This window comes from Hirundo rustica, chromosome 6 (assembly GCF_015227805.2).
Source record: "Hirundo rustica isolate bHirRus1 chromosome 6, bHirRus1.pri.v3, whole genome shotgun sequence".
NCBI classification, from domain to species: Eukaryota; Metazoa; Chordata; class Aves; order Passeriformes; family Hirundinidae; genus Hirundo; species Hirundo rustica.
In genome coordinates, this window is record NC_053455.1 from 9,011,519 (window position 1) to 9,039,137 (window position 27,619).

A 27,619-nucleotide genomic window follows, 5' to 3' on the forward strand; every position below is an offset into this window, starting at 1 on the left:
TTTATAATTTTCCATTTAAGACTCAGAATGGTCTTTGAGAATTCACTGAAATTCTCAGAGAATCTGGCCTGAATTTTTGAAATGTAAGAAAAAAATTCCCAAATGCTTATATTCCTCATAATACAAAACAGTATTCAGAAAAACTTTTGCTAAATATACACACACACACAAAAAAGTCCCTTATATTTATATATTCTGCTTTGTTTGTCTCACTTTTGTCTGCTTATGATGTTATGTTACTGTGAATACTGCTGCTTCCTAGGCTGCTGCTTTTATTTCCTGAGAAGACACATGGCCAGCTCAACTTGAGAAGGTGCAGAGCAGTCTTGCATGTGGATTCTGGCTCAACCCTTTCTTCTTCCTTCTACATTTGCCAAGAATTACACAGGTAGAAACGTCATTCACATTGTCAACAGAGACAATCCTGTGGCAACAGCAGAGGAGGGAAAAAGCTGCCTGCTTTTCTTTACATCTATTTGCCAGCATAGAAATATCAGAGAATGTTTCCTTCCTGACCCTGGTATTCAGTAGTTCGGAGCTATTTTTCACATCCAAAAAAAGGTGCACAGGTTTGGCATGGGAGTGTAGAATGCGTGACTGAGGGAGAACATGAGGCTTCCCATTGCCACGGAGCCCTCTCAAAGTGAGGGTGTGGATCCAGACCCCAGCAGGGCTGAGCTTGGCTCTCAGGAGCTGGGGAAAAGATTATTTTCTGAGGCCAAGCTGGATGGAGCCTTGGGCAATCTGATCCCCATGGTGAGGTGGTTGAAACGAGATGATTTTATGGTCCTTTCCACACTAAGACATTTTGTGATTACATGATCCTGTGATACCACCCCAGCAACACTGGATATGAAGAACACAAGAGCCAGGATGTCATCACAACACTAATTTGTTACTCACTGCCAACACCTAGACCCAGTTTTCAGGGCACAGTTGCTGCCTACTCTATGCCATTGTTAATGGTTCTTGTTCAATGCCATCAAAATGTTCAAGGACAAAGCCACAGCAGGCTATGCTGAGGTGTGGACAGCCACCCTCCCCCAGAGTGGCAGGACAAATTGCTCACATGTACATGTATTTATGCATCCATTTCCAGGCAGCACCTGCCTCTCCATTTCAGATGGAAAACCAAGAGTCCTGACAGACTAAGCAACCAGTTTTTAAAATTTCAGTCTTTGTAATGCCCATAGTTCGGACTAAAATTCTCTATCAAGGACTCCTGAAAATGGATGACTCAATATCCCCCTTATAACCTTAATTATTCAAGATTTAGCTGGAAAAATGCTGCTGCTGTGCGTTATTCTGTCATCATGTAGTTTCTAGTTCTACGAGCCTGTGGTCTGTGATTCCACAGAAATCTCAAGAGCTTTCTTAGACATGGGAATAAACTGCACCATCCTCCATGGCAAATCTGAAATGGTGCTCAAATGCTCCTGCCTGGCATCTCTTTGTTCATGACATGGAGAGCCCCAGCCCAGCTGGAGCAGAGCCTGGGGCTGAAGGCTGCTCCTGTAGGTACAGCATTTTATTTTGCTTCAGAGGCCACGGTTCCTGTTCCTGCAGAAATGTAGCTTCAGCCATTAAAGCAAAACAAATCAAAACAAAACAATACACAAGAAAAAGAGTCAAGTCTAATAATAAATCAAGCCAAACAAATATGCTGGGAGCAGCACTGTTTTCCGTGGTGATCAGCTTGTTGGTGAATCACAGAAAACTCCCAGTGAGCAGCTCTGCACAGAGATGCTCCAAACCTCCTGCCCCAGCCACAGCTCACTGTGTGCTTACAACCTGACCCCCCAACACAGGTCCTCCTGCTGCTGGTCCTGCCACAAATCTGAAACACTGAGCCTTGCTTAAAAAATGCATATAAATCAGTCTGGAGTCCTCTGAGCTTCAGACCACAGCCCATTACAGACTGAAAGACCGGAGAAAGACATAAAATATGGGTTTGTTTGCCCATATCAATTGCCTTTTCATCTTCTGTCTTCTAGGCACAAAGGAATTTGAAGTGAGGAGATGTCAGTTTTGGTTTGTATGTTCACGGTTTCATTGTAATAAATTATGTCTTTGACACATTTTTGTAAAGGCAAGGAAAGAAGAAAACCCTGCCCAAACCCCTGTAGTCTCAGGTACAGAGGGATCACGTGCAGGCTGGTGATGAGTTCTGACACTGAGAGAAATAAAGTAACTCCAGAGTCTTAAATGAGACATCAGAGGGCAGGCTTCAGATGCCCCGTGCTGTGCCACGCTGCTTTGCTGCAAGATAAAGGGCTCTGCCCAGCTCTGTCCTACCTGGGGACCAACATCCCCACCCTGGGGGTTGGATGGAGAGGCTGGAGCTTGCAGGAACCCACAGACACAGCCGAACCACTCTTGCCTTGGCCGTGGTGGCAGGGACACCGCGGGCCTCAATAAATACTGAGAGCGTGTTGAAGCCTCCGCTGCCGCTTGAGCATGAAATCGTTGGCTTTGCTGCCTCGCATAAATTGCAACAGCCTGAGAAAATGCAGCAGGAAAGCCGTGCAGGCAGGGAAGTGCTGCTGCATGGTGCCTGTCCTGCTGCTCGTTCCTGGTGCAGCTCGTGCTCCAGGTGACAGGGAGTTCATACACAGTTCCTGAGGACCAGCCAGAGAGGGGCAGCTGGAACCACTGCCTCTCCCCCTCCTCAGCTGCCAAATGAGTCTATCAGCACGGCTCGCACTGGGAGATTAATTAAAGTTTGTAAAGCGCTTCGGATATACTCAGATGAAATATCACAAGGTATTTAATCCTTTGATAATATTTATTTGGCTGATGCCTGCACTGGAAGGGGAAGGAAAACCAGGGCACATGTCTGTTTAAAAACATCCTTTCTCATTAAAAAAAGCCCAGCTAAATTAAAAGGTTTGTGGAATGTGTTTCCTGTCAAACCCCAGGCCTGGGGAGAAAAGTACAGGAGAAGAATTTGTGGCTGCAGTTGATGTGTCCGTCTGAGCACAACTGCAGGGCTTTGTATGACTTGTGAGATTGAGGACTGATTTATTCCATTATCCTGTAATATTTCATGCTCTTAATTCCTGCATTTCTACCTCTGTTACAGCAGGCATTAATTGCCTATGCAAACAAAAATTTTTAAGCATTTTTTGTTTAAATTTTTCAAACTGGAATGGAAGCTGGTGACTTTACTCAATTCTTTAAGACCCAGATGGAATCTTTTCTGAAAGCCTTGATAAAAACCGGTGTGTGTTTTGTTTCATTATCTAAAAATCTTTAATCTTTCAAAACTGACATAAAATACACAGTCATTCCTCTCAGTTTATTAATTTTAATTTGTTTTGATCCCGTATTTGCTGTTTTAAGAATCCTCCCAATCTAACTTGAAGATTCAAAGCCAGACAAACAGCGTAGGGTACAAACTTCACATCTGTATTGTGTTACACTTGGCAAGAGAGATAGGAGCACTCATTTACTGGAGCTCAGCATGGGGTGAGAGTTCAGAGGTTATCATTCCTGATGGCTTACAACTTTACAGATGTTTTCCCTTTATGAACAACAGAACTTCTTGTCAGTCACAGCCCAAACCTAAAAACCAGACGCTTCTACCTTCTTTCCATAATTCTTTCCATAATTCTTTCCATGTTTTGCAGTCTCTTTTTAGGGTTCGGTAGTAGGGAAATGATTACAGGTTAACAGTTGCAAAAGATTAGTTAACATTTTAAATGTGTGGGGAATATGGCAAACTATAATAATAGTGAAAAATAAAATCATAGTCAAAACATATGTGAAACCTAATCTGCAATAATCTTGAATTAATACTAAAGCCTATATCACATTTTTCCAATCTTGCCACTGTGGGAATACTGAATGCACACATGTAATACACATTTCTCTAGAATTGATCATCTAAGTGATACATTGCAGTAAAAGCTAAATTTGACTGGATTGGATTTAGGTACATGACTTATTGGAGTTGTGACCTTTAGTGTAGTCTTGGCTTGGATTCTCTAGTCATTTACAAAGCACCTGTAGGACAACACCTGGGTAATTAAAAATGCCATTTGATAGAGGGAAACTCTAACCAGAGTATAGGTGATTGACCAAATCTCATAGGGTCCCTAAAAGAGAATTAAAAAATTAACCATTCCAAGTTGGCTCAATGTATTTTTTTCCTCTCATGCAGTGAATGACATTTCAAGTTTGTATTACAAATCCAGCCTCAATCTAAAGAACCATAGAATCCTAGAATTATTAAGGCTGGAATAACCTCTAAGATCATCCAGTGCTTTTAGGTAGTTGTAGACTAAACACCCGCAGCTCCCTCAGCTGCTCCTCATAAGATTTGTGCTCCAGAACCTTCACCAGTTTCTGCAATAATTTTCATCCAACAGACGAAAATCTACCTTAAGCTTTGTGGTCACTGGGAAATTTGCAGATGCTCAGAAAAATACAAAGATTTTTTCGGGTGGCAATGAGCAGGTCACAAAAAAGCAAGTAATTTAAAGGGTTGCCCCTCTCTGACTAATCTTCAGTAACTAATTATGTATGAACTCTTTGTCACCTGGAGCACAAGCCAGATCTCTGCTCTGAATTTTACATAGGGTGGATATTACCTTGCAGAGCAACTGATGTGGAAGTCACACAGTTACCACACCTTACCTAAGGGGAAATAAATCACTGAACACTAACTGATCAGTCCTTAGTTAAATATTAAATTTCGCTCTTCCATTTTATAGTTTCATAGTCATCTCTTCTTTTTGGTGTTTTGTTTTTGGTTTTGTTTTTTTGGTTTGGTTTGGTTTTTGGGTTGTTTTGTTTTGTTTTGTTTTTGTTGGGTTTTTTTGGTAATCCTTGAAAGAGATATAGTTTTTGTCCACCTATGCTTTTCAAATTCTAGCTGTGATTATATATGCATAAGTTCTTTGTAATAAAAAGTACCTACAGTGACACACATTTGAAATCTGCATTATGCATCTGGAAAGACTGAGTGGGGATGGGTGACTTGTCACAGGCAATAAAAAATGTCAGTGGCACATGTTTGTGTGTAGTCTGAGAACGCTGTTTGATGTACTTATCAGTTTCTTCCTACAATATGCTGTAGTTACTGAACAGCACAGCTTGGCTATTGATGGGTAAAAGAAGTAGAAGATAAGAGAATAGGCAGACAGTGATTTGGATTCTGCAGATGATATTTTGCAGGTTGGAAAGGACAAAGACAATCTGCAAGCACCAGCAGCTGATATAGCCTCAATAGGAAATAATTCTGGGCTTGGAGACAGAGAAAAAACATATGCACGGTAAATAATACAAATCAAGCCTAAATGGTGGTGCATTTGACAATAAGGCAGAAAATTATGGAGTTGGAGGTTGTGGTGTTTTTTTTTTTTTTTTTTTTCTTTTTTTTTTTTTTTTTTTTCCCAGATTCAATTTTGTAATAAACTTCTAGTTGGACTGATCAGCTATTAATCTCTTAGCATGCAAAAAAATCTGTGGTGCTGCAGCATACTGGGATAACAACAAACTTGTACTGGGGAGGTGGAGGATCGAAAAATCGTCCCTCTGGTTATTTACTGACTTCCCTGGGTCCCCTGGGAAAATCACGAGTGGTTAAGAAGCAGCCAGTTGGTCAGAGGAAATGGAAGCAGTTTCCAGTATCTAAGGGTGAGAGGTTCTTTTTCACACTTCATTATTTCCAGTTAACAGCTCATTCTGTGTGTATTTAAATCTTTTTTTTTAAAGCCAACCAAATAAGCAAAACAAACAAAACCAACCCAAGAGCAGTGAGACGATTGCATTCCTGCTTCTCCCCCATAACATCCCCAGAGCACTTCCCCTTGGAGAGGATGCTGACCAGATGAGGGAAGGCAAAGGGAGCTGCCGGCAGTTTCTTTGTCACGGTAGCATCTTTTGCAGGAGAGCGTGATGCTTGGGGATAGAGCTAACGACCAACTGTGGCACCATGCCATGGAACTGTCAAATTATCTGGAGAGAGGATGGTAATGAATGTGCATCACTGCTACATACAATTTGCTTTTAAGCAGGTAGGTAGGGCTGTGACTGAACAGAAGCCATTAAATTATGAACAGAAGGAGAGCGATCCAATTTTCTGCCTTGCGAAGGATATGAATAGTTTTAATGATAGCTGAAGACTTTGAGTTTGCCCTTCCTTTTGTAATCTTCCTCAATTGTTTCCTTCAAGTACAGAAAATCTAATTCTCTCGGTCATACCATCAGTGTTGTGCTGGTCTAATTTCATAGAGGTTTTTTTAAGAAGTGGTTTTGTTTCAGTGCAATGGAAGGAAAAATGGAGTTCATTGCTCAAAAGCTCCTCTAGCAGTGAGATAAATGGAATATCTTGTTTTACCTCTCTTTTGTTGCATTACTGCAATGTTTTCTGCAAGAGGAACTTGGATAGTCTGTGCTGCATCGAGGCAGCAAAAACAAGAACAGTGGGACCCAGAGTTTGCAGGGTGCAAAGTGCAAAAACTGCACTCATCATCAGGAGGGGTTCTGTCACCCACCAGCTGCAGGCGTGCACAACTGAAAACGCTTTTAGTTTAATCTTAGTGATAAAGTTGTAACTGGCCCAGATTTTGGTGACTATAAGATCATACTTTAGACAAGAAAGGGCTGTGTTCAAGTGTGTATTTAGTAAAGAAGTCAACAACATAAATTTTAGAGCCAGATCAGCTCAAATAAGATGAAAGACTGTTTATAGTGAGTTCTGTCTGCAAGTATTTACCTTTTCTGCACTGCTGAGTCCTTTCTCCATTTCGTTAAGATATAATTGAAAAATTTGTGTATATATATATATATATATATATTTATTTATTTTTTTTTTTTTTACAAGGAGAGCTTTCTGCTATTGCAAACTGACCTTTAACTCTGTACCTTAAAAAGTACAGTTAAAACGTGTGCATTAAAGATACTTTCAATGCATAGTGCATGTCTTCAGAATAGCTTTTATCTAGTTATGATTAAAAACATTTCACCAGCAAGACAACTTGATGGCTTTATGACTTATTGACTGCCCTGTTGCTGTGTAACATAGTTAATTGGCTCTCTGTTTGCTTTAATCTTGGATGTTTGATTCTGCTAAATCTTTAAAACACGTTTCTGACTACATTATCCTGTAAGTATTTAAAATAAATGTTCCTCAAATGCATTTTTTGCAGTTTTAATAAGTTCTCTTTAACAAATAAATGGGTGAAGGAGTGGAGACAAGGGAGAATGCATGAAATATTAATAAGGGCCAGTATGATAGAGTCAATAGGTAGAGCTTGTTAAGATAAAAGCTTGTTTTGCAAAGCATTCAAGTTTGGATTCTCAGCTGGGACAGTCTGAAATAGCTCCGTGTAGATCATATTTTCCTTTTCCTCTTTCCCCTGTTTTGACACAGGCAGAGCCAGCAAGAGGAAAATTTCTCCCTTTCTACCTACTGTGTGTCTGCAACAGTCAGGAGGAACTAGTCCTTCCTGGAGATCTTGCATGCTGACTTTGGATGCTAAAACACCGTTTGGAAGAGGTGGATAAAATGTGGATAGGGCCAACATAAAATCAGGTATGTCCTGTGGGGACCTGCAATTCTCTCAGGGATAATGCCACTGGTCTGACCATGGGAGTGGTAGATGCTGTGGACATGGATAGAGGTGACAGTCATAAATAAGCCTCTGAAGAAAAATGTTCATGGAGGGGTGTGTTTGTGTGTGTAGGGGTTGGAAAATGCATTGAGAGCTGCACAAGGGCATGGGTGCAGGATGACTGGGCATAGGGCAGTCCTGCTTTGGCCAGGAGAGTTTCTACAGCACATGTGCTCCCTTTAAGGCTCTGGGGAGCAGCATGAACCTCCTCTACTCACTGGGACAAAGGCATCTCCCTCTCCAGCCAGGTGCCAGTGGAATCAGCTTGTCTGCACACTGACTGTCTTCAGTCCAGCTCCTCCATCAGAATGTATCCTTTAAAAAACCCAAACCTGAACCATTAGCCACGCACTTGTTGGGGTGTCTGTCATGGACAGATCCTCCTGGGGAGCTCTGAGAGGTGGGGAATGGCTTGGGCTTTTTAAAGTAATTTAAAAATTGCTCTTTTAATTGTCAGGAGACAGAACTGAAATCCTGATGGATTTTAAAGGTGTACTGTGAAGGCAGTGAAAATTTGTGAAGGACATTAAAGGGATATCCCTCTAGCTGTTTGTTTTACACATTTGAATCAAAAGGATATATTCTTGGGGAAGTTTCCTTATTCAACTATGTAAGAGGTTTCTAGTCACTAATATATTTCTGGCGATTTCGGTGAAACTCTTCAGAAAAATGAAACCTTGGAGAAAATATTCTGTGAAGTGAGGTGTCTGCATGGTTTTGTGTCTCTTGAAAGCCTGCTTCTTGTGTAGGACAAAGTGTCAATTAAAGCCTTCCTGTAACATGTCGCTAGAGGGACATGAAAACATGGAAGATTAGCTCCTGTTGTTCTTATTTACTGCTCTTTAATGTGAAAAAACACAACAGGCACGACTTAGGGCTTCTGTTCTCTGACTGAATGAAAGAGCTTTAAAATATGATCTTTGAGCTGTTTGATGCTTGTTGGAAAAAAACCCAACACATATTAATGCTGAAGACACTGCAGTATTATAGAGGTACACCAACAAGTATTCAAACAAGATGCAAAGAAAACCTTCAAGCATAAGTTACAAAGAAATAGTGGGTTTTGCAGTTCTTTGTAAATTAACTTGTTAATATCAGGTATTTATATTAAGCTTAGCCACACAGTTGTTCATATTCATTTTAATAGTGGAGATGCTTAATAGCGTTAGACCTGCTTTCAGTCTAAGGTGTGATCTCAAGCTGTGAAACTTTCAGTGTCTCCTCTGGGCTGTGTTTGGCAGCTGTAGGGGAGAAGGAGGCTCTTCCATGGGCCTTTCCCACAGAAAAGCTGCAGTGCCCAGCTGAGAGGCAGCAATGGGACCGCTCCTTAGCTCTGCGAACAGCTCTCCTTCACCTTTGTCCAGCACAATGCCATAAAGCCCAGCTTCAAACCTCCCACACCTCACATTAGACTGGAAAAGGACCATCCTGGGACTGGTCTGAGCTGGGAGGCAGCAGCTGTCATGACTGTCCCCATGTGTTGGAAACCAGCTGCCTCCCAGCTGGGACCTGTGCTGCCTGCCTGCATCACTGGCAGGAGTTCACCCGTGCCTGGTGGGATGCCAGAGGGGCCCTGGGCCACCATCTGTGCCTCAGGTTTGCAAACACACAACAATGACATAGCACAGGGAATCCCACTACTTTAAGCTTAATGCTGTTCTTCATATTTGTCTTGAAATGATCTTGTGGGTGCACAAGGTCTGTGCAATCAAAAAATCAGCAGTAACCAGGTTTAAGATACGAGTAATTTGCAGGGAAGCAAATTGACACCTCTGCCTAAAATCTCTTTTTTTGAGAAAGCTGTTAAGAAAGCACAGCTGAGGTATACCTTCTCTTGGCCAGCCTGGTTTCCAGAGTGCTCCAAGCACACTTTGATTCTATCTGGCTCATAGATAGGACTTGCAGTCATTTTGCATCATCCCCTCTGCCTCTCCTCCAAGTCTCTACCTGGTCTTGGCTGCCTGAAGGTGCCTCCTGCTCTCTGCTCACACCAGCTATCCATATAGTGAAGAATTTTGGTGCCCAGATAGGTATAAGAGCATTTCTGTTTCTGCCTTGGAGACAGAAGGAGAGTTCTGGTGACAATTGTGTCCCCTGACTCTGTTCCAGGTGGGAGATCTTACTTACAGCCCGTTTGTCCTCAGCAACTGCGAGGGTGCTCAGAACTGTTTTCCTTTCCAAATAACTCCTTGGGTAGCTGCTGTTTTGCAGGGAGTAATTAAGGAGAGGAAGCTGAGCCCTTTCCCTTCATGCCTTTGTTTCTCCTGTGTATCACATTACAGGTGCAGGGGTCAAAGTGTGACCATGTCAAAGACTGGTGGCAATAAATAGCTGCAGAAGAGGATTTGTGTTACTGCTGACCTGCTGGGAAAGCAGAGAGAGGCTGGCCTCTTTTCTTGCTTCTATCTATCTATCTATCTATCTATCTATCTATCTATCTATCTATCTATCTATCTATCTATTTTCTGTCTGGGTTTTATTTTATTTTATTTTTAAAGAACACAAATACTCAGGAGAGCAATTGTCCCTCGTTAGCTTTTGAACTGTTACTCATGCAGCGTGATTAGTTACATGTTGTACCTGTCACTGCCTCTGCCCTTTGTTCAGTCTAGCTAAAATACAGTAGTACCTCATTTCAGTGATAGACTTGACCTAGAGTAAAATGTGCAAATTCTTACAGAAAGTGCAATAATTGCAATTGATTTATTCTTCTATGGGGAAATAATGTCTGTCTCAAACAATAACATCAGCTTTCTCTTAATTGCATTACATTAATATCATATTATTCTGTATTCGTATCCACATCCAAAGCTGTGAAACACGTTTGGGTTGTGTTGGGTTTTTTCCCTACCCTTATGACACACACAGCTCTCAAAATAGGTTACCAAATATGGGAAGCCCCTTTTTGCTCGTTCTGTAGAAGAAAGGCAAAAGGGAAGAAAAAGAATTTTTAATGATATACCGGTCCATAAGCGGGAAAGCTGTATCTCACCTACCACAGCCCCATGCTTATCTTTGTTGTTAATCCAGCGGTGGGGATTATGCTGTATTAATGATGTGTGGGAGCTCCAGACCATTCCTTATTCCTGGCTTGCAGCATCTGCTTTCAACAAATGTCTTTTGTGCACATGTGTGACCTTTTGGCTCCCTACACTTAAGCCCACCTGTCAGGATGGCATCGTGCCTGCTCATGAGTGTGGCCCAGCTGCTGGGGCACGGAGGAAATCAGCCTCTGTGGCCCTGGAAATGCTTCTCCACTGCAGAACACCTCCCTCTTCTCCCAGTCCTATGGTGCACACGGCTCCTGGCTTTGGGGAGCCACCAGCCATCTGATTTCCAGAGGACGCCAGCCTTGGACAGCTGGCTGGGGTTTCTGAAGGGACAGGATGGCAGATCTGAGCTGGCATCCAGCAAGGGAGATGGCACAGCAACCCCTCTGGCCACGGGGTCCCTGCAAACTCCAGGCACAGTGAGCTCAGGCTCATTGGCAGCAGGAGTCTGGGACACAGCTGACACCCAGCCTGTGAATCCAGCCCTTTTCAGCAGGACAGGGTCATGGATAAAATCCCAGTCACTTTTCCCCTTCTTAAGATCAACCTGTGCAAGACATGGCACCTCACGAGAAAGATTTCACCAGGATAGTTTCATTCAAAATAGCTGCATTTTTTGAACATTGCCCGATTTTTATTTAGAGGGGATGAAACAGTTCAGAGGCAAAATTCCCGAAGTGTCTGATGTTGTCAAAACATCAAATTTCACAGTATAGTACTTGGCACCTAAACTTTATTTTTTTTTTTTTTCTTTTCTGATTTTCACAGTGAGATGGCTGTTTGAAAGGCAGGGTTTGTTTTTCAACTTTTGTGCAATTGGACACATTTGCTTACTTGGAATGCAATAACATGGAGCTCTCCAAACTCACTTTGGGTTTAATTTTGGCAAAAAAATTACACCTGTTCTGTTTTTTCAAACTGGAAAAGAAGTCAAAATGGCAGGATTTCCCATGAAGTGATAAGTCTCATTTCTCTTCTGCTTCGGCTGGGTTCAAATCACCACAGGGAGAATTTTCCAAGAAGGTTATTTATAACCTTTTGGATATGGAAACATTTCAGTGTTTTCAACCTGCAGCATGTGGAAATAATCGGGGGGAAAAAAAAAAAAAAACACAACAAACCAAACATTTCCATGTTTTTGATAACTGAAACAACAAGTGGTAGGTCCAGGAATAGTGAAAGAGGAATGGGAATTAAAGTACTTTTCATCATATAACATTCAAGGAGGCAGTGGGTGGAAATGCCCAAAGAGAGGGGTTAACCCAAACACAAAGGAGAGCTTTACACACCCTGCACTAATTACACTGAGGAACCTTTTGACACAGGATGTTGTGGAGGCCAAAACTGTAAAAATTGTAAATGAGTTCAAATTGGGAGCAACAGATTTGATGTAGGAGGTCTATCAGGGGCAATTACGATATTCCAGATGTGACTTCCAGCTCAGGAAGTCCTTGAGCAATAGACTGCTGGAAGAATTCCTCTATTTCCTCTGCTTCCTGTAGCTTTTCCTTAATTGCTGCTGTTGGAGGAAGAATAACAGGTTGGAGGATCCTTGGTGTCATCTTGTCCTCGTGTTATTGGCTTTTCAGAGAACTCAGACAGCAGCCGTGGCAAATGGAGGGTGTAACAAGAGGCTCCGAATGAAATGAAACAAAACAACAAAAAGTACAGTTTCTTTGGTTTGCATTTCTTTGAAAACTAATTTCAGACAACCTTGTTTTCTAACCTCAGTGGTATCTCAATAGCTGCAGGACACTAAATAGGCAGCTGGTGCAGAAACCCTGCTAGGGCAGTGCCAAGTGATCATCAAGAGCAGACAGAGAGGACGAGAAAAGGAGGATGAAGGTTTAGAGATGGTGAGAACAGAGGGCCCTGTTTGGCAGCTATTTAGTGCTTATCTTAATATTGTATTTGGCACCCAGTTACCATAGTGATGTGATTGGCAGCTAATTGACAGGATTACGTAATGGAGCTGTCTCTGTTGAGCAAGAGCCATATTTTCAGGGGAAAAATGTCACTCTGCTGCCGGGGATGGGACCAGTGCACAGCCTGCTTGGATCAACTGAGGGTTTTGAACAGTATTCTCTCTTTAAGGAACTAAATATTAGCAACTCCTTCAGAGTGAAATGTGAGTGAAATAGCCACCAGGACTTCAAGGGTGTCTAGACATCTCATCATCCTCCTGACCATCTGACAGACCCTGAGGCAGCTGCCAGGCTGGCAGCACTGGGTGCCTGTTGAGATAGCAAGGGGGCACCCCAGCCTCAGGGAACTCCTGCTTCCAAGCAGTCCTAACCCAACGCTTCCAGAAATGTCTCAGGAGAAAAAGCTGCAAATAAGGACAGTGGTAACTAAATGCAGTACAAACAGTTGGTGGATAGCACAGCGATTTTCCTCTTGGATATTTAAAGTACACTGGTTTTAGTAGCTGGGACACAGTGGTTGGCACGAGCCAGCCTTGTTTGTGTTTGAAGGGCAAGTGAGTTGGTTTGGCAGCTTTCCCACAGGACACCTCAGTAACAAGTATCTCAGTCCCACCAGTGCTTTTTCTTACCTGGCACTTGCTTGATTTTTGAGAATGTGGGGCTTGTTGTCACTGATCGTGTAACCCTGGGCTTTGTTCACACACCTCTGAGATTCCTGTGTGCAGTGAGGATGTTTTGCCAGATTGTCAGACAGGAAATGAGCTCCTGCAGGGACTGAGTGCACAGAGAATGTGGCTGGAGTGCTCCTGATGGCATTGCTTTAGGAGATGCCCTCTAACCCCTTTTGCTTCCAGGGAGAACTGATCACAGATCCTGAACTGACTGTAAAGGGTGAGCAGAGAGTGATGCCCAAGTTCCCAACCCTCCTGGTTAAGAGCAGATCAGACAGGAGCTCACTCTTACCTGGAGAAGCTCAGACCAACACAATAATGGCTCTTCTCTCTGTGCATGTAGGACCCTGGCTGGCCATGCTGAGAGGAGAAGGTGTGAGAGGATTGTCATTGCCCCTACCCCTGGGACCTCAGCTGCTGTGAGTGAGAAACAAAACTCACCTCCTGCTCCCAGCTGCTCTCTGGAGAGGCTGTGGTCCTCTGTGGGCCCAGGGACAGGCTCCACACTGGGTTTCTTTGTGGCAGGGACAGCCTGTGGTGGAACAGGCATCCTGTCCCCCCAGTTTATGGGGAAGTAGGTATTTTCTCTTTTCCAGACCATAATTAAACACCAGTTACGTACAGATCAGCATTCAGGGTGTTACAAAGGCAGGGAAGAGCCCACTGCAGGGTGCAGCTATTTGCAGTGCAGAGAGCACATCACTGGGTGCACATGTGGCTGTGTGTTCCTTGTGGAGCACAGCACAGATGTGATCTGCCCTGCAGGCAGAGGTGGGACAGGTCCTGGATCTGCTCTGGGATGGTGTTGGTGCCTCAGCAGTGTGAAAGGCTCTCCTCATCTGCAACAGCAACTTGTACATGCTACAAACTGTGCTCTCCAGCTCGTGGCAAGTCAAGGAGCTGCTTTTGGCTGCCCGTGGATCATCACTGAACAACCTCTGTAGCCAGTGAGGTCTTTCACTGTGCGGCACAGCATGGAGCTCTCTGCTCTGCAGATGGGGAGAAGGGGCTCCAGTGATTCCCTTGATGCAGCTGCAGCACTCATGCACGGTGGTGGGAGGGCTGGGGAAAGCTCCTGCCTTTGCCAAGCAGGCTGGAGGACAGGAGCAGCTTGTGGGGTTGGAATACACTCACCCCAAAGAAGCATCGAACACGCCAGGGGAGTGAGGGGGATTAGATTTCACTAGCTAGCAAATTAAGTTTCTGTAACCCCTGACCAAAATTCATACTATCAGCTGGAAATAATAAATTTAACTGGTTTCATATGGCTTTAAAACATCCCATAAACAAAATTCAGCGTTTAGGTTTCCTTTTATTCACCACTGTTTCTCTCTCTTTCAGCAGAACCTGGAGAAAAAGATCTGACTAAAGACTCCCATTGAGTTCAATGAGAGCTGAACCTGACCCTTTATGGGACACCTTTATAGGGTTCTGTGCTCAGAGAGCTGTTGCTAGAGAGTAGGAGCTCTGCACCCCCTGCCAGAGAGCGTTTCTTTATAAAGATGCTTTCCTTTGGACGTGCAGCAGCGACGACAACACCTGTGTGCTCACACACACAGAGGCACAACAGCCACAGAGAAGCCATCCATCTTAGGAAACGTGTAACGCCTTTTAAGTGTTCCTGTATCAAAGACTGATAAATAAAACATGGGTTTAGTGTTAAAAGGGAAAAAGAGCCCCTTTTAACAGATTAAAGTGCTCACAGTGCCTGACACTGTGAAATAGGAGTGCTGAGCAGCAGGGCAGTTAAGAAGAAGGACTGGTTATGCTGACAGGTACAAACTGTTGTGTGTCTTGTAGCAGGCATTGATAGAAAAAAAAAGCCCAAAATCCACTTTCCCAGCAAAGCCTTCCTGGGAGGTAACAAACTGCAGCCCTCTGTAGCTAAACTTTTGTATGTTCTCCTGCTGAATGTCATGAGAAGAAGCTTTCCCGAAGGAAGGGGAAGAAAATAGTTTTTAAGCCCATCAAAATAAATAAGCAAAGAAAATCAGCATCCTCTCAAATGATATAATGGTTTATTCCAGACTGAAAGCCCTGCTGGGCTTTGCAACATTTTTTCCTCAGCATCCTGATTCTTCTTAAAGCCCAGCACATCAACTTGGCTCCTTAACTGATTTCCATTTGTTCCTCAGCAGCTGCAAAAGCAGTGGTAAAGCCTTATGCATTTTCTCATTCCTTCACAACTGTGATCAGAGAGTCCAGGACACCTAAAGGCTGTATTTGTAGAGACCAGGAAATTTCTCCATCCAAAGGAGCATTAACTAATTACGTTTATTTGGCTGATCAGAAAAGCTGATTCTTGAAACTGAATTTTCTTTCACTCTTTCTTTCTGAACCTGTGTTGCCTTGGTGGAGGGGAGTCTTACAGCAGAGGTCACTGAAAATCCTCCTGAATATTTTATCAGTTCTGCTCCTTATGGCTTAGTGTACAAAGACAAACCCTTGTGTGTGAAGGGCACAGAGGTGAGACAGGGGGAGGAGGGATAAACCAGTGTCAGCCCCTGCTTTGCTCTCTGTCCAAAACACAGAGCATGTTGTCTGTGGAAGTGGGAAACAGAATTTGTGTGCCATTAGGATCCCACTACATGTGGAGCCTTGCTTTTAATAGCTAAAAAGAGCCCCAATGAATGTGAATGAGAGCCAGATGACTTTGCTGTCAGGCTGGTAAGGAGCAGTTTTACGATGCCAGCTGGTGTCCCTCATCTTTTAGGACAAACTTGCTTGCAGTTCTCATGGATATGAAATGTTGCAGCCAGCAGCAAGCTCGGGTTAGGGCACAGCCAGGCAAATCTGTGGTGCTCTTTCCCTAACCCAGCCATACAATGTGGCCGTGCAGTGCCCACTGTGGAAAAGCCCTCCTGCTGCCTCTGCCACCTGAGAATCATCTACACAGTCGTATAAACCATTTCCAAAATGCCCCAGCCAGCAAGACACATGGCCAAAGGCAAGTGGGGGGAACTTATAAAATTAAATTGCATTATTTATTGCAGAGATCCAAGTTCTCTCTTGCCCCAGGGTATCATTATGCACCTCTACTTTATGCTGATAATAGTCATCTGCAATCTGATAATGACTTTGATACTTTTCAAAAGTGATGATAATTTAACACCTCTGCGAAAGGCACCCCTTCTAGACAGACTGGCACCTCTTATAGACCCTGGTGCTCCTGCAGGGACTGGACGGGACCAGAGCCTGACAAACCACACTTGATTTCCCCTCAGCAAGGGAGAGCTGGCTGTCAGCAAAGGGACACTGGCCACGGAGGCTGTTTGTGTTGGATTTGGGGCTGTACTGACATGGTAGCTGGTGCTCTGTTGGGGCAGAAGGGATCTGAATACCAATATCATAACCATATAGAATTGTCATAGGTGTTGTCCCTTTGCTCCATTCAGCAGGGGAGAAGGAGGCAGTTTTGTGTCTGACATGCTAGCTCACCCTATGTGCAGTACCCTTACTTAACATTATACCTCATGTGAATTTTCTATTTATTTTCCATTTATCTCATGTCACTTATAATAAGCATCCTTCCAGCCATAGCAGGGCAGAGCCCCTTACACTATTTCCCTATATTTCAAAACTGATGGGATGAAGCAACAAGAGAAAATGCTTCTGCCCACAGGAGGCCATTCTGATTATGCTTTTTAAATTAGTATTTTGTCCCAAATCCTGGAAGAAGCTTACCCTTTAGTCAGGAAGTCTTGGATTTTCTGTGGCACCTTTTAACCCAGTAGCATTTCCCATGCAGTCATGAGGCAATGGCTTTGGTGAAACCCTTCTGCCATTATAGGCCTGTATAGAGTTCAAATGCAGCCTGAGACTTTTGACTTTTTAGTTTTATACACTTTATTTGCTTATTTATTGCAGAATTGGCAGCCTGAGGTTTGCCCAGCCAGTACCTGCTGCAGGACACTGAGCATTCACTGGGATTTTCTGCCCACCTCCCTCAGCCCTGACACTCAGTGAGCATCTCATGGCCTCTGCTGGTGTTGACAATTAGCACCAATTACACCAGCAGTTTTGTAGGGTGAATATTTGCCCACTGGGACCCTGAAAGTGACCTACTCACTTCACAGAGGCTGTCCTGATATCTGTTAGATAATAATGATTTACTGACTACGGCTGTGCTCCAGCAGGTGACCAAGGTGTCACCAGCCTCCCCTGACACCTTCAGCCTGGCAAACTTGGGGCTTTTGAGATTATTCTTTCCTTGTTTTAAGAACTGCTAGGAGATTTAGGGTTTATTCCTCCTTTTGCCCTGCCGTGGGAGAGGAGCAGAATGGATTGTTGTATCCACACCCTGTGGAAATTACCCTTCCTCTGCTGCACCTCCTAGTGCTGTCAGGTAATTTGTTGGCACTTTGAAACCTAAGAGAGGATGTTTGCTCTGTTGCACATAGCAAAGTGCTGCAGAGCCCAGCAAAGTAGGCAATCTCCTTTATCTCTCCTTGGATCTGTTCCTGAAGTCTGCAGCTTGGTTTTTTTTGTTCCTTTTTTTTATGTCTGCCATGTAGCTGCCACCTTAGTGCAGCCAGAAGAGGCAGATGTGGCAGAAAAAAAGGGCGTGAACTGATAGGACAGTGAAAAAGAAATACTTTTAATGAGAAATGATGCTGAAGCCAGCTAAAACAGTGTACTCATTCCTCTGAATTTCTGTTACCTGTAGCCATTTTCTCTGCATGACTGACCTTCCTTTCCTCTTATTACCAATAAATGCTGTTGTCTGTGGCATGCTATTAACTTTTTTAATACCCTATTTTAAAAATTAATGTATTTTTAATAAAATGTCCCAATTGATCATGCAAAGAAAATTATCTCTTAGGAGGTACAGTATATACTGGTGCACGCTGTAATTTTCTGACATCCTCCAGCATATACTGCTGGGCAGCAATTTCTGTTCAAAAAATAATATTTCCTTTGTCAGCTGAATTCTCACTTAGTGATGTGGACATGGACTATAGCAGAAATGCGCACAATGGTGACATTGTGATATGTAATTGACTATTTTAGGCCTAAGCTGGGCTGTTTTACATATTCTTATGATAACAATGTTGTTTCCTTGCTCTTCCTTGAGCTTAGAGTTGGTTTGGGGTGACTTCCTTTAACCCCCACACTCAGTAATGAACATACTTATTTTTACTCCTAACAATTTCAGCCACTGTGTGATTTCTAGTGAATACTGGAAGTTCAGCAATTCCTAAAGTTTCTCACGGTCTCAACAAGACATGTTTGATATTCTGGACTCTCTCTTTTTGCCTTGTTTTGCACCTAACTGGTGAAAAGAAGCACAAAATGTGTTGATATTTGTGTCAAGGCTGAGGCCCCATATTTCAGCTTCCTCAAAAATAGTTCAGAGGCAATGAAACTTTTTTGATCTCAGAACTGTGATTCAAGCCACCTAATAAATTTCTCCCCAACAAATGCTTTTTCTCCACCACCTCTATGTCAGACAAATGGCAGAAATCCACCATAAAATACGTCAGTATCTCCTCTTTAAAGGAAAGAAAGTTTGGGCAGATGAAAGAAAGTAGAACTGTGCTATATCAGAGGAACATTTGTGCCTCAAAAAGGAGCTGTAGCCAATGACTCAGAACATCCTCAAGGTTCTTCTGACCCACCTCAGTGACACAGAAGCACTCTGACACCAGTTTCCTTCTCTGTTTTGTTCTCCTGATTAAAATTTGAGTGTTTGCATTGTTTTACAGAATAGTCCCTTTTTGTTCTTACCATTCAGAAAGCTGATTTCTCCTGCTTGTGGATTTTTCCCTAATATGAGCAAACTGAAATTCACTCCAGCTAACCAATTCTGAAATTAAAGAAGCACCACTTAAGCATTATTCCTAAATCTTTTGGAAAGAAAAAAAAAAAAAAAAAAAAAAGGAGGGAGGGGGGAAAAAACCCAGAAGATTTTTATCTTTACTTTAAGAAAAATGGGTGATGCATGAAATTGAAACTAGCTTTGCTGGATGGGGTGATGAGTAGAGATGAAGCATTCCTTTGTTTTCTGATGGGAGCAGCAGGCAGATCAGTGAGACTGACCTTTTGGCCTCTTAGGCTGCTGGTAAAGGTGCCCTGCCAATATCTTCTTTTTCTGCATAGAGATTTCTCTGTCTCCTGCTGGATTCCCAATCCTCCCTCGGTCACTGGGAAGCAGCAAAGTCTTGTTTGATTGACTGCACAAATGAGGGATGCTTGAGCCCGGGGTTCCATTCCTGCTCTGTTGTCATTGATCAAATGCCAGATGACCTCTCCTGGTCATTTTTGTGCTCTGGCAGCCGTTTGGGGTTTTATTTTGTTCTTTGCCCCATGGAATGTCCCTTACTGGGTGATTGTACTGTGCCTGATGCTGGGAGGTATTGAACAGATTTCAGATGGGTATCTCCTGACATTTTACGATGTTGAAAATAACAGATTTGCATCAGCCTCCACCTATACGCTTAGATATTAGTATCTTCTGACTGGACTATCCTGTGTTGCATAATGATGGCGCATTAGAGGAAGCTCTGGAGATTCCTCCCTAATCAACCCAGCTAAATCCTTTCAGGGGTCGCTCTTTGAAGCTTGTTTTATGTTGTCATCGGCAGATTTTCACAAAACAGCCCAAGGAAAATCACAGGTCTTGTGATTTCCTGAAAGGACATTTTCAGAAGCTCAGGAAAAAAAAGGGTCTCAACAGGCTGGGCAGGAGCCTTCTTGCAAAATCTAGCTATAGACTTTCAGTGTGGTCCCATCTTACCTTGAAAAACTAAAAAAAAAATCTCACAACCTGCTAGGCATTTTCTGAATTTTATGTCCAAAGTAATTTATTTAAAAAAAAAAAAAAAAAAAAAAAAAAGTAAGAAATAAGCTGAGATGACTACTCTCCTACTATTGTGCTCCTTCTGGGCCGTGAAAACCTGCTTAGTGCTTCTCTACTGCATTCATGCAATAGTGAAAACATGGACTAAGTCAGCAGTGTCAGAATTGATTCTGAACCTCAGCTGTGCATAAGACGAAAAAGTAATCTATTCTGCTTTGATTGTGGGGGCTTTTAGATCCATTCTTTGACAATTTCCTCTGCAACCTGAAAGGGAGTCCAGAGCACCTAATATATGTGTGTATTCACAGCCTCCTGCAGGCAGGAGGGCAGCAGTCTGATGGTTTCATCTACTGTCAGTTTAGAGACCAGTTTAGGCTGGACATTAGGAAAAAATTCTTCACAGAAAGAGTGATTGGGCATTGGAATGGGCTGCCCAGGGAGGTGGTGGGGTCACCTTTCCTGGAGGTGTTAAAAATGGACTGGATGTGGCACTTAGTGCCCTGGATAAGGTGGTGTTAAGTCATAGCTTGTACCTGATGTTCTCAAAGGTGTTTTCCAGCCTTGTTAATTCTGTGATTTTGTGATTCTGTGATTCTGTGATACAGGGTCTGAGATGTGCCTGAGGTTCAGCAAAGTGCCATGGGCATGCTACATAAGCCCTCTGGATTTGCAATAAGGGTGGATAACCTTGCAGGATGCATATCCAAAATAGCCCTCAATCTCTGTGCTGAGTTCCATGAGTCATTCCCTGTGAATCTTTCCATTAGCCTTGAGGGAGCTCACAAGATGCCCAAAATCTCTGAAGAGATACAGCAGCACCCCTCACAAACAGCGGATCAAAAATCAGTGTGGGTGTTAAAATGAAGTTAGTTCTGTCTGACCTAAGCCACAATGGATTTTCCACTGAGATTTTTTACAATAGACAGTAAAAGAGAGATCCCCTGCCTACCACTGAGTGCTGTTTCTGTTCACATCACTCAGAGGCGTGACCAGCTTAGGGCTGAGAGCAGTGATGGTGATTTTGCTCAGCTTCAGTCACTATCTGACACGGTTTCCTGCTTCCAGAGCTGTCTTTGCAAGACTCTCCTCATTTCTTCCAGCCTGAAGGCCAGCTTTCCCCAAGGCAGAGCCCTGACCTGCACTGCCCTTGGAAGTACAGGCTGTCTGAAGTGGAAATCCCCCACAGTGCCAGTCCATGGGGCTTAAATCAGAACACAACCCTGAAGTTGTTCTTTTCAGGTGTCTGGAAAGAGAAAACTTCTTTTCTTAGGGCAGTTTACTTTATTTGTCAATATACTTGTATTTCCTTAATAGAGGCATTTTATGTACCTAGAGAAGGTTAGTTCTCCCTCCTCTTTTCATTTTAGGGCTAATTCATACGCAAGCTAATTTGTTCTGGCTATTATCACAATTTATTTCCTTTGCTACAGGGCAGCCAATAACTTTAATAAAGGAGGTTCCAGTTACCCAACCTTCCCAGTTAATAAACTGCGTTGAAATACACAGGATGAATTGTCTCCCACATGCTACACATACAGAAAATTACCGTGCTGTAGTGTTATCACTACCACACAGGTACAATTAAATGTGTGTTACGCATGGAGCTGCACAGAACACTACCAGTAATGTCAAATGCAATTAAAAAGGAACTATTGTGTGGCTCCATCTGAAAAATCATCCTGTTTGTATGTACTTTACACAGGATTGCTCACTGGATAGGGCAATATTGAATCGCTTGATGCTTGGGATTCACGGCAGAGAGCTGAGTAAACAAAGGAGCAGAGCCTGCCACAGAGGTGGTTAATAGTGAGGAGCTAAGGCCTTCCACCTTGGAAGAAAGCATGAGATATTTATTTCCTGCATCACTGGAACACGATTTGTTCATTAATGTTGACCTTATTGGGTATAGGCACTGTTCAGAGGGCTGCAGGTTTTGTTCAGCCATGTGCACTATCCTTCTCCTACAGAAGTGACAGTTTTATACAAGTCCCCTGCTCTCTTTAATAGATCATCTTTCCATCTCGCTATGCTCTAGTTCTTCTCCCTTTATCTTTAAATCTCAAAGTCTTGACCTTCTTTTTATACCCCTGTCAGCATGAAGGCACCCCAGATCCAGGCAATCACTACTTTAAAACTGCTCCCATCTTCCCCTAACTCAGCTCTCGGAAATAAAATCATCTCTTAAGACCCATGACTGTATTAAATAAATATGAGCTTAGTGTTCTGTTCACTTTTATTTGGTGGTTTCTTCTGCTTACAATTCAAAACTGCAATACCCTTGGACCAAATTCTGTGGTGACTGAAAGCTGAAGTTCTGCTAAGTCTCTGTAAATTGCACTAATCATCCTTATTCCCATGTGTGGGGACTTACCAAGCCAGGACAGCATTAGGGAGGGACCCTCTCAATTATGGACATTTTAGAACAGAAAAGGAGATACTTTTTGATGGTGGGTTGATAATTTAATACCTTGATTCACTATCCTCTCAATGGAGGATACTAGTGAGAAAACAAATTTATTTTCTTTGAAGGTAACAGGATAAACAGAGGAACCCTGGTTGAGAGAAGAACTCCTGGGGCTCTAGGTGCTGTTCACACCACTGCAGGTTATCACCCCTCTGCATGGCACTGACCTAATCGCAGTGTGCTGGGTGAATAGCCCCTGGCAAAGCAAAGGGAGTCCAGGAACAGATGTTAGCCCATATTTTTTATTAGTCTTGGATGCTTTTTTCCTACCCCTTTTCAATTATTTAGTTTAGGCTCTCAAATAAAGACCACTCTTCCAAGAAGGGATTAAAAGCTCTGCCAGGCTATGCCAAAGAGAAGCATAAAGTGCAATACTTCTAAGATCATGTCCTTGGATAGAACAAATCTGAGCAGGTCCACTGAGACCACAGGAGTTACAGCACCTCACCCCTATCAGTGTCAAGCTTGTTTTTATTCCTTTGTTATGATGCTCAAAACAATTGAGATAGTGGCCTAAATAACAGCTATTCCATTAAATTATTCAGAATTTCTTCCTTTAAGGGAGTGTTTGAGTGCTGTCTCTCTCAGAACTGCTGAGGTCTACAGTTCGGACTTCCTGGGGAGAATTGCTGGAGCTGGAACAACCCTTACTGGATGTAAGTTTGGTAGTAATCTTCTTGTGTTGGAGCTGTCAACCAAAATTCAGACTCAGAGCACATCAGCTCATCCCAGGGCCAGTGTGTTCCTCGTGCAGCTGTTGTAGCTTTTGGAAAGCAATGCCCTCTGTGAAGTGAAAGAGCTCTGGAGGGCAAATGCAGCATGGGGAGGAACATGGGGGCTCAATGTGGCACAGATCATGCCAACATTGCTTAAAATGTCATAACTACTGTGGAGTCGCAGTCTCATCAAGTGCATGCTGTAATACTGGGGGGGAGCAATTGCAGCATGCTTAATTCCTTTCCCCCCTCCCTTCTCCCTGGACCCAGTTCATGTGCATATGTTATCCTGTGGGTGAAAGCTAATATAACACGAATTAAAGAAAATTGCACTACTCCCTAACGTCCAAATCACACAGATTGATTTGCATTTACTTGTAACTGAAAACACATGGCTAGTCACAGTTTAAGAAAAATAAAAAGGATTACAGCAACCTCAGACCATGACTGAAAGGAGTTATTGAGCCCTTGCATTGTATCATTTAGCTTCACAGTGGAGCAGATACCTAATCTCACATACAACAGGCCATCTATAATCAAAGGGTTTGCTGCTCCATGGCTGTCCTGGAACAATCACTTAAGCTTTTGTCTTGACAGATACCCAAGGATCGTTTGGCAAGGGGAAAGTAGCACCAAAAGAAAAATCCGGGCAGGAAAACCTTTAGGAGACTGATTGAAATTGCAGGTGACAAGGGGATTGATGGCAATGGCAATTAGGCGGCCCCAGGGAAGCAGATAACAGCTAGAGATACAAAAACTTGATTCTGCATGTGATGCCCCAGTCGTCCCCTGGTCGAGAGAGTGACCTGCTCTTCTCTCTCAGGTGGCAGAGTGATTTCCAGCAGGGCTATGGGTCTGATCCTCATTGTAATTCAGGAAAGGCCAGCACAGAATATTTTCACTGTTCTCATACCCTGATGAGATTGTTCTGCCACGACACAGTCAGTACAGTGCCTGAGAAAATTACTTTGTGAAACCCTGGGCTTCAAACCATTACCTGAAGTAAAATCCTTAGACTGAATTTAAAGCATGATGTGATGCAGCTGCTTGTCTCTCCTCTCCTCTCCTCTCCTCTCCTCTCCTCTCCTCTCCTCTCCTCTCCTCTCCTCTCCTCTCCTCTCCTCTCCTCTCCTCTCCTCTCCTCTCCTCTCCTCTCCTCTCCTCTCCTCTCCTCTCCTCTCCTCTCCTCTCCTCTCCTCTCCTCTCCTCTCCTCTCCTCTCCTCTCCTCTCCTCTCCTCTCCTCTCCTCTCCTCTCCTCTCCTCTCCTCTCCTCTCCTCTCCTCTCCTCTCCTCTCCTCTCCTCTCCTCTCCTCTCCTCTCCTCTCCTCTCCTCTCCTCTCCTTTTTTTTTTTAAATATTTTACTGTAATTTCATATTTTTAAAGAAATTCTTTCATATTTGGGGTTATTTTTTCATAGATTTGGGATCATCAAATTGATGGATAACTCTAACTAATGAATCCCATGATTGCACTATTGAAATTATCTCAGCCACCAAAATGTCTGTTTAATCTACATCAGAGTGCCTGCACTCCTTTGGTGCCCAGATAAATCAGCTAAGCATAACAAAGTACCTCCAACACTCATTTCCAACAATCTGAAAAGCGCTTGGTGGGTCTGAGTGTAGTTCTATGGCTGGAAACTGCCTGGGAGTGTTGCTGATGAAAATAAAAGCTGGAGGGGGGGCATGGGGGGAAACTTCTTTGTCTAAAAGAGTGATTTTGAATTCTGGAGGTTTTTCTTGTTTTGTTATAATTTCTAGTGCCAGTAAGTTAATATTATCACTGAAGGAAATAAAGATGTGTATAAGAAAAAAGCATGTCTGTTTTCTTCTTCTTTAATGATCTTTTCTTTTTGAGTGGTTGGTATCTATTGAGGCATCCAGAACCCCACAGACACAGGCAAACCTCTAGTCTCTCAGAAGTGATGCCCAAACAGAAGAAGCAGTGTGAAAGCCATGTCAGTCCTGGTGCCCACCCTCATTCTTTCACGAGGTCATGCTCTGATCCAGGGGCAGTCCATTCCTGGAATCAAATTCCCAGCTGTGGCTTTCAGGAAAGGACAGCCCGGCATCCCAGGGAACATCTCCTCCATGATGCTGAGCTGAAGCTTAGGGGAAGTTCTTTATGCCCTGCAGTGGTGGTGGCATTTGGGGCTCAGGCTCACCCAAAAATATGTAATTGGACTTGGCCCCTGGATTCCAGCAGGGAAAGGAGTGAGAGGCTCAAGTGGGAGTGGGATTCTGCTTGGGCAGGGGGATCCAAGCACCAGCTGAGCAGGGGCTCCCAAGCCCTGCAGATCTGACAGGGCCATTTCATGGGGCTCACATCCATCCTCATTCCCCCGCTGCCTCCTCAACCTGTCACTCGTGCATAAACCGGAGAGAGGTTTGTAACACAAAACAAATGACCTTTTAATCCTTCCAGGGGACTGAATGGAACTAATAACAACCTTAAACTGGTTTCCATCAGAAACTTGTCTAGATCTATGTTTCTGGATTCCATTACTAATCTTAAAGAAGAAGAAGAAAAAAAAAGTAAAAATTCAAACAATGTTTTTTCTGCCTTTTATTCCTTGAGACAATGATCCCATTGTAATTGTCAGTCACTAAACAAATTTCTCTGTGCAGAATATAAAGGAACCACAAATACCGCCATCCCAAAATGAAGAGAATCATTAATCACAAACACAATGAATAATTATTTTTAAAAGAGGAAGCACAAAAGGCCTCAGGACTCGGAGCTTGCACCGTGGGATGTAGCAGCTGGGAGTATTGCAACCCTACCAGTGGTGCCTGCCCCACTCAGAACAATCTTTCCCAGAATATGTCCTGTTGGGCTTTCTGTTTGTTTCAATATACTGTTTGTTTGTTTGCCACTTAGAGTGGTCCAACTGGCTGTATTGCTCAGTAGGATGCTAATAAATGTAATAGCAAATCTTAAAAAAACGTTTATTTAAATGTAGCATAGAAATGTTTCGTTAAAGAAAAAATATTCCCTCCATATCCGTATGGTTTCTGTTTGAAGTGCTTTTGGATTGGACTCAAGGCATTTGGGAGTTTGCCAGGAAGGGGCGTAAACAAGGGAGGCGTGGAACTTTTATTCTCTGAGAATGATGGCAGATCCAGAGTGCAGCAGTGCCAGGATATTTGTGCTTTAAATTCAAATCAGATACACAAAAAAAACCCCAAACAAAAGGCCACTACTTTCACTCAAGAAAGAAATGTGCTGTGATCACCTGGCTGAAGAATTTAGATTAAAAAGGATTTATTAATTTCTGTGGTTCATCTGCCTGTAAGAACAAGTTTTCTGGAATATTATTTTCTCTCTGTAAGTATCTGATAATTAGGAAGATTTTATTTTGCAGAGAAAAAAAATCTGATTTTATGCTACCACTTTTATAAGTATTTACATCCAACCTGTGTTTGACAAAGTCCATTTTTCATCAAGATGTGCCTTGCTGTCAATAAGTAGGGCTGGAATGTCCCATTTGACATAGTTCAGTCTGTTTCTGTACCCCCAAAACAGGATCAAATCAATTCTTTTGTTTACCTTGTTCGTGGAAACCTCAAACGATGGAAATTCCACCACGTTTCATGGAAATCTCCCAACTATTTATCATCTACAGCTTTTCCCCGATGTTTACCCCTAGATCTCCTTTCCTGCAAGCTAGACAATAACCCATTAATCTTTGTCCAAGCCACAGAGGACAAGAAGAATAATTCCTTCGCTCTTTGCAACAACTTTTCACACACTTGGGGTCTGTTATCTTCTCTTTTTCGCTAGATGAAGCTACCCAGTTCTTCCTAAAGGGGTTGATTATCTGGGCTGTTGAACAGTTTTGTGCTCCCCATTTGATGCCCTTTCATTGGCTCACCTCTTTTTCTAGCACATTGCCAAGGATATCAGGTGAGAAGCTCTATCTCTGCATGGCCTCATGGAAGGGTTACTTCACAGCACTTTTACGTGCAACTCCCCTGTTTACACAACCCAGTCTAATATTTATTTTTTGCAGTCGTGTGACAATGTTGACTCAAGCTCAGCCTGTGAACCTTGGTAACCTTCAGATCCTGTTTCACGGGGCTGATGCCCAGCAGACGCTTTGCATCCGGTGTTTGCACAGTTCATTATCTCCACTTAGAAGCGTCCACTCTTCTCTGTTTTCATTGAACCACGTCCAGTTTTTCTCAGCTCATTTCATCCATTTGTCAAGAAGATTTTAAATTCTAATCCAGTCCCTCCAAATGATTGCAGTTCCTCTGTGCTTGATATTCACCCATTAAAGACCTGCCACCGTGCCTCAAATTTGGGGGTAATCTTCCTAACCAGTAAACCATTTAACAAAGTGTATGTCCAAGAGCTAAAAGACAACTGTC